Genomic DNA, 7500 nt, shown 5'->3' on the forward strand with positions numbered 1-7500 from the left:
AGCGTCACAATAATTTGAAACACTTTAACCTTTTACTTTAGCTATTCAAAAATAGCAGATCTACAAGCTCATAGCGCGGCACCGAGTGCCGCGCTATGAGCTTGTAGATCTGCTATTTTTGAAAAATCGTGGACATTTGTGCAAATCTTATGAATATATATGTATTTTTTAAGAAAACATTTGTAACTCAAATCTTTGCTTCTGGGGGTCCCTGGCACAACATATTTTCAGGTGTGGGTCCGCGGCCAAATACATATCAATTTGGGGGTCCTTGGCACGAAAGAGTTTGAGAACCACTGGTCTAATCCACGGTCCAGTCCTGTCCAGCTGGTGAGAGATGCTCATGGTGTAAGTGTGGTACTTATTTACACTCAGCAGCATGCGTGTCCGGTCCTTGTGTGTTTGTGTACGAGTGTCAGTGTGTGCATGGCGTGCGTGTGCAGGTTCGTGCACATCGGCCCCTATGTATGTATATATGCACACGCACGTCGTGCACGTGTTGGTGGATGCTCTGTCTGCGCCTCTCCTGTTCCACTTCAGCCTGGATTAGAGCATATTCCGTCTCCACAGGGAGAGCCAAATATAAAAATAAAGCTTTTACCGGAACAGTGGTCTACACACACACACACACACACACACACACACACACACACACACACACACACACACACACACACACACACTAAAAACAAACGGTGCTATATAGCACCAAAATTGGTTCTTTGGCTCGTAGTCATAGGGGAACCGTTTTTGGTGCTATATAGCACCAATCTTTAAAGGTGCTATTTAGCACCATTTGTCAAATGGTGCTAAATAGCACCAGTCTTTAAATATCCTCTATATCATTAATAAATATACACTCAATGTCGCTAACTTGAACATCAGTGCTGAAACGTCAGGACAAAATCTAATACTGACTCCTACAGGCTACTCACAGATGGCGTTGTACATTATTTTTTACTGTGACAGTAAGTTTGCCTGCATCCTTCAATTTCAGAACAACACAACTCCAACAAGGTCAGTGTCTTGTTCAGTCCTTTAGGGTACTGGATTCTGAACACAAAATATACACACAATAGGAGTCCTAGTGCCATGGAGATGTACTCACTCTCATCTGTGATCACCTGGCCATCATACTGCATTGGTGTTGACATAACAGAAGTGCTGGTCTGAGCTTGGCCCTGGGGAAGAGGGAATAGCATTAACCATCTTGTCTCACATTTATTTGAAAGGCAAATTCAACTACTTTCATACTACTACTCAAATTAGTGATGCACAATATTAACATTTTGGCTGATATCTGATTAACGATCAATTGCATACTCAAATCGACTGATAAAAATACCGGTATTGCAATACAAGTGTCCAGTAAGGTTTACCTTACACCTCTTACAGTAACTGTAATACTGGGTACAGATCAATAAGGAGGCAATTAACACATTACTGTACTAACTAGGATGAATGTTAGCCTATAACCATATAATCAGCATGATCATTTATATTAAAATAAAATCATAAAATCATCAGTAGCTAAAGAAATTGCTATTATGGTAATCTCCACCAGCATCTCAAAAAGGCTCTGTTTTTAGGAGGCAATCACAATGTATGAAATCCACTGATATAGCTTATTCTTATGAGAAACCAATGAAAGTAGAACTAAACCTAATATGTGAGCATTTAAGTGGGCTATGCAGGGAGTTCCTTACTTAAAATCTAGCCATGGTACCTCAGTTTAAACACAATGGATAAAATAAACACTAGCCTAAACAATCTTCAATGTGATGCATTAACACTTTCATACCAATACCTACTCAGTTATACATAAATAATGTAAATATATATAAATAGGGCGACTATGAAATAGTGTAATTTTTTTAACTCATTTTACTTGGGGCCCACTGACAGCCCTTTCAGCCCCCAGACCTTACTTTGAAGAACCGCCATAGTACTAAATAGCTAAATAGATTATCTACATGCTCACATGTCACTATGCAACCGTTGTGAGCTTGTTGTAAATAGGATATTTTCCCTATTTTCACTTATAATGACATGTCCAAAATAGGGACGCCAGGTTGACAGTTGTTAAACTCTGTTGACAAACACAAAATGGTTGTAATAATACTATAATTTGGGCAACTGTACCCATCAAGATACGTCTATTTAAAGTCTGTGTTTTTGCCACATGGGAGGCTCATAATGTTAACATACTTAATATCGATAACAGCCATTATCACGTCTTCAAAGCCACCAGAATACATGACAAAAACACGTACAAAATTGCAAATTACCCAAATAAAGTTTCCCCAGTAACGTCAAAAGTCACATTCTTTGCCATTAAACACTCACCTCAAAGAAATCCCTCTTCTTTAAGCTGCTTTCTTCTATCTTCTTGATGAATCAACGATGACGCAGTTATATTATTATCTTCTCAGGAGGATTGTACCGTTCCGCTCGCGACTAACTTCAAAGCTCGCGCTGTGTTCCAGCGTCCCTTCTGCTCTCAGCGTCGCTTGTCAAAAAGGACAGATCTACAAGCTCACAGGGCGTTGGGATGCAACGTGTTGTTAGCTTGTAGATCTGTTGTTTTGTAACATGACACCCTGCCTGGTGAACTTTGACTTGGAGCCAAGTCAGTGAACCAATAGGAAAGAAGCACTGACAGTTTACGTCACTTGGCAGCCATTTGTAGTTTTCTTCAGTTTCCTAGAGAGTCCAGGAGATACACCTGTAGTGGCTACAGCCCGATAAATAGCTTATTAATAGCCTACAGGCTACAGTGTAGCCTGTAGGCTATTAATAAGCTACTTATTGATGAGCATTTAAAATGGCTCATGTATTTGACTGACATGTGTGCATGCCTGTTTTGTTTGAATTTGGGCAGGCCCCATATATCTATTAGATGTATTCGATATAGTGTGATTATGAGGGGGGGGGGGGGGGGGGGGTCCTATGCTCTATTCAACTACCCCTGCAAAAATAGCTAGGGCACCCACATTTATATATTATATATATATATGACCAAAATAGTGATAGATTATTAATCGATCATTTCATAATTTATTACAGCTAACAACTGTACAGTAGCTATAGCTATATTAGGGGCGTCATATTTTCAACATATTTTCAACATCCCAAATAGGGACCCTTAACAACTCCTACTGTATACTCCCTTCCACGTTGTGAGCTTGTAGATCTGCTTCGCCTTAAACTTCACCCCAGAATTGCGAAGCTTTAGGGTTCATGTGGTTAAATCAAAACTCACGTTTATGCAGGTTCACACACACACACACACGCACACGCACACGCACACGCACACGCACACGCACACACACACTCCCACACCCACACCCACACCCACACCCACCCGCAATAGCCATTTTTAACCAGGATGAGGGACAGTTAAATTAGAGTTCAGCATTTAAAGACCGGCACAGAACATGATGAACATCTAAGCACTCAAAATAAGTATTGTTAATTTGTCTAATAATAATTGTGTCTTTAGTTGAAGTTGCTACATACATTATTATATTATTATTACAGCATCTCATCACACAAATGGTTCTCAAACGTTTTCGTGCCAAGGATCCCCAAATTGATATGTATTTAGCCGGTGGACCCCCCTCTGAAAATCTTTTGTGCAGGGACCCCCAGAAGAGAAGATGTTCTGTTCAAAATGTTTTCAAAAATAGCAGATATATAAGCTGAGCTTGTTTATCTGCTATTTTTGAATAGCCAACATATGAAATATATGGATAAAGGGGTTAAAATGATTGTGACTAATGTAGCATCAATGGAACCCCCTCATGAACCCCTGGGGGTCCCTGGACCCCACTTTGAGAATCCCTGCTCTACACACTGATCTACAGCCTTTTTAGTTTTTCTTGTTCTTTTTGTTTCTATTTAAACCCAGTAGTATCTTTTGTATATTATAAGTCGTTGCTGTTGCACAGTATTGCGTACCACCATGTTGCTACTCGTCGTATACTATATGAGTGAGTGATGAATAAAACCTTGATGCTTGCTTTTATAGATTTGTCAGGACTTGGGACACAGCTTGAAACCGGGACGATCATGGACAAACCGCGTTGCCTGTGTTAAAGGAGTAGTTCACCCAAAATATAACGTATTTTCTATCAATTGCACACCCCATGAAGCCTTGAATTCATGTTCATGTCACATTCCTCAGCCAATCATTAGTGAATGAGGTTTTGGCCAGACTTTATACTTGATTGTATTACCCTAGTAAACATTTTCATAAATACATTATGTTTTCAATCACTATTTTAATTTTTTTTTTCAATTATCATGATATGGGTTTTAGTAAATTATGGTCCAATTCATTTTAAAATTAATGTAAGGTATGTTTCTATGGCTTCTACTGGTTCTACCGAGTGAAGACCCGCCCTCGCTGCGGTTGCATCCAATAGCAGTTTGCGGTTGCTTTTCGGGACCGGAAGTTCCAAGATGGTGGATTTGAATTTGCCGTCTTCACAACGGGTCTGTAGAATGGGTCACGTGAGGGTCCCGTTCGTCCATATTTATTTTTTACAGTCTATGGTTTAAACACACACACACACACACACACACACAAGAGATGAAACGAGAGCCAAACACTTAGAAAAATGTAACCTTTACTTATTTACAGATTGTACAGAGGTACTGAGTGACATGGTCATTATTTACAGCACGACTAATAGCTTAGAAACCCCTGAACTCATACACAATGTGAGATACACAGCAAAGGAGACCCACCAGGCTCACATCTCACATCAAACCTTCCTCTCTGCCAATATACGGTATATATATACTATATACTATACACACAAACAAATCCTGTGTTACGGGCAATATATTCTTTGAGCGTCAAGTGTCGACCGACGTGTTGCAAGCCGAAACTGACGTCAAAACGACAAACACTGTGTCGCCGGTGGCGTGGCGTACCTCTGGAGGTTGCAGATGCCTTCATATTATGTTTCCGGCTCGAAGACCATATTAAATGACCGTGAATGCTCAAAACTCTGAACTTTGAGAGAGAGACGTAGCGCAAGGTGTTGGTTGGTCGAAACTTGTCCCTCAAAGCATAAATTGGACCTTCAGAAGGTGTGCAAAAGGAAACAAAATGTACCTTTATGTACGTACAGTACATCTAACTCCAAGGGTGTAACAAAGGGAACCAAATGCACCCTTTCTTATCATTTATCAGAGTAAAAGTAACGCAGAGGATTTTTACTGTGCGAACCATCTTAGGCTCTAATGGTTGAGTTTGTGTGCAGCAGAACTGTGGGCAGAGAGGAAGGAAGGGTGCACAGTTTTGAAATGGAACCCAGCGAGCCCACGAAGAGGAGAACTCAAGGTACTGCAGCAAAGAATGTATACCACCAGAACCACGAGCACGTCATGCATTTAATACAAATCATTGGTGTAAAAATGTCTGTGGTGAGTGACGATGGCATACAAACATACAAAACCCCACTCTACATGCTCTCTCTCAACCGCAACGGTACAGACTCCATGTTTGTGTGTGCGTGGCGTGCGTGTGTGTGTGTGTGTGTGTGTGTGTGTGTGTGTGTGTGTGTGTGTGTGTGTGTGTGTGTGTGTGTGTGTGTGTGTGTGTGTGTGTGTGTGTGTGTGTATGTGTGTGTATTCGTGTGTGGGTGGGCAGCTTTGTGTTTGTGTGTGATAGGACTTAGAGCCAGGTCAAATGTGGCATGTAGGAGGGAGGGAAGAGAGTTCAGTAGAGAATGCAATACAGCAAACACAAACGCGTGCACAGGCACACACTCACTCACGCACACTGGCACACATACACACACACAGACACACACACACACGCGCACACACGCACACACACGCGCACTACAAACATCCTTTACATATGCATCATCCCCTACCTTATATAAATACTTTTACAGTGTAAAACGCACACACACACGCACCCACACACACACGTTGTTGGGTTTGCAAACTGATGGGGGACACTGCATTGACTTACATTCATTCCATATCATCCCCTTATCTCTAAACCTGAACTTGAAGCATGATTTATATACTTATATAGTTGTAGTATTGCGTGCCGGTGTCAAAAAAACAAAAGCTGATCTACAAGCTTGCAGTGCATCGCAGCACGACGCGGTGTGCGCTTGTAGATCTGCTGTTTTCTGGTGCGCACCGCGATGCAAGTGTAAAGATGCTTTCGAACAGGACACAAAGAGACTTTTTGCCTCGCTTCACTTGCGCTACTACTTGCGTCACTGGTGTGGTTCTTTCGCTCGAGGTTTGTAACATTTCAACCTCCACAGTTAACCAAATTTGCATCCTTTGCGTCGCCCGGTGCAGAATTTTCATCTATTCGTGTCTTTGCATCAAATCATGTACTTAATTGTGCCTGTTCATGTCGGGTGTGATCCTAACCTTCAACCATAAAGCCTGATTTATACTTTGTCGCACGACTGTATAAATGCCCCCAAAAAATAACTGATCTTATAAGCTCATAACATGTCGCGTTCGTGGTGCATCGTGAGCTCATAGATCTGCTATTTTCCAACATTTTGTCCCCGAATGTGGACTGTGTCAAGAACGCGCACGCACACGCACGCACGCACGCACGCACACGCACACACACACACACACACACACACACACACACACACACACACACACACACACACACACACACACACACACACGCGCACGCACACGCACACACACAGAGACAGAGACACACACACATGTGAAGTGAACAAAAAACACAGTAAGATTGGAAGAGAGAGCTTTGTAGTCGGTGCGCATGTGTGCGTGTGCACGCGGCCGTGTGTGTATATAATTTACACAGAGCCTGAACTATATTTATCCATAGAGTACGTGTGTCTGAGATGAGAGACCCGGCCAGCATGTTATTAACACTTTAATTAACCACTTAAACCCCATAGCATCCGGATTCTGGGGGGAAACTTTTTGCAGAAAAACAGCAGAAGAATATATTCAATGTAGTAGTAGCGAAAAAAGAAAAGACACTAGTACAGAGCCGTGAGGGACTCCGCTCAACAACGTAATGGGGTTTAAGTGGTTAACCGTCAACTAGCTTTGTTCACCTCGTCATAGTGAGGACTATACAGTGAGGTCCCAACAACAACACACCAAAAGGAAAGGAAATAAATCAATAAATAAATCATTAAGTAAATAAATCAATTTTAAAAAAATCTATTTTCACACTAGTTTCTAAAACATGCCAGTCATTTTTTTCTCTTTTCTTTTCTTTAGAAGCAGAATAAAAGTCACAAGGTTTATTAAAATGAGTCCTACACTTATTACCATTCAAATCAAAAACAATTTATAACATTTAAAACTAGGTCTTTTTTCTCTGTACAATAAGTATAATATTGCAACCTGATATTGTGCATAAATATCTCACACAACTGAAGAACGACTTGGGGATGTTGGGGTATTGTAGTTAAGTTTGTTTTCATTCTTCTCAGGCAACATGTGTATTTGTCAGTGTGT

The sequence above is a fragment of the Gymnoscopelus microlampas genome (genome assembly GCF_963454915.1).
Source record: "Gymnoscopelus microlampas genome assembly, chromosome: 2".
NCBI classification, from domain to species: Eukaryota; Metazoa; Chordata; class Actinopteri; order Myctophiformes; family Myctophidae; genus Gymnoscopelus; species Gymnoscopelus microlampas.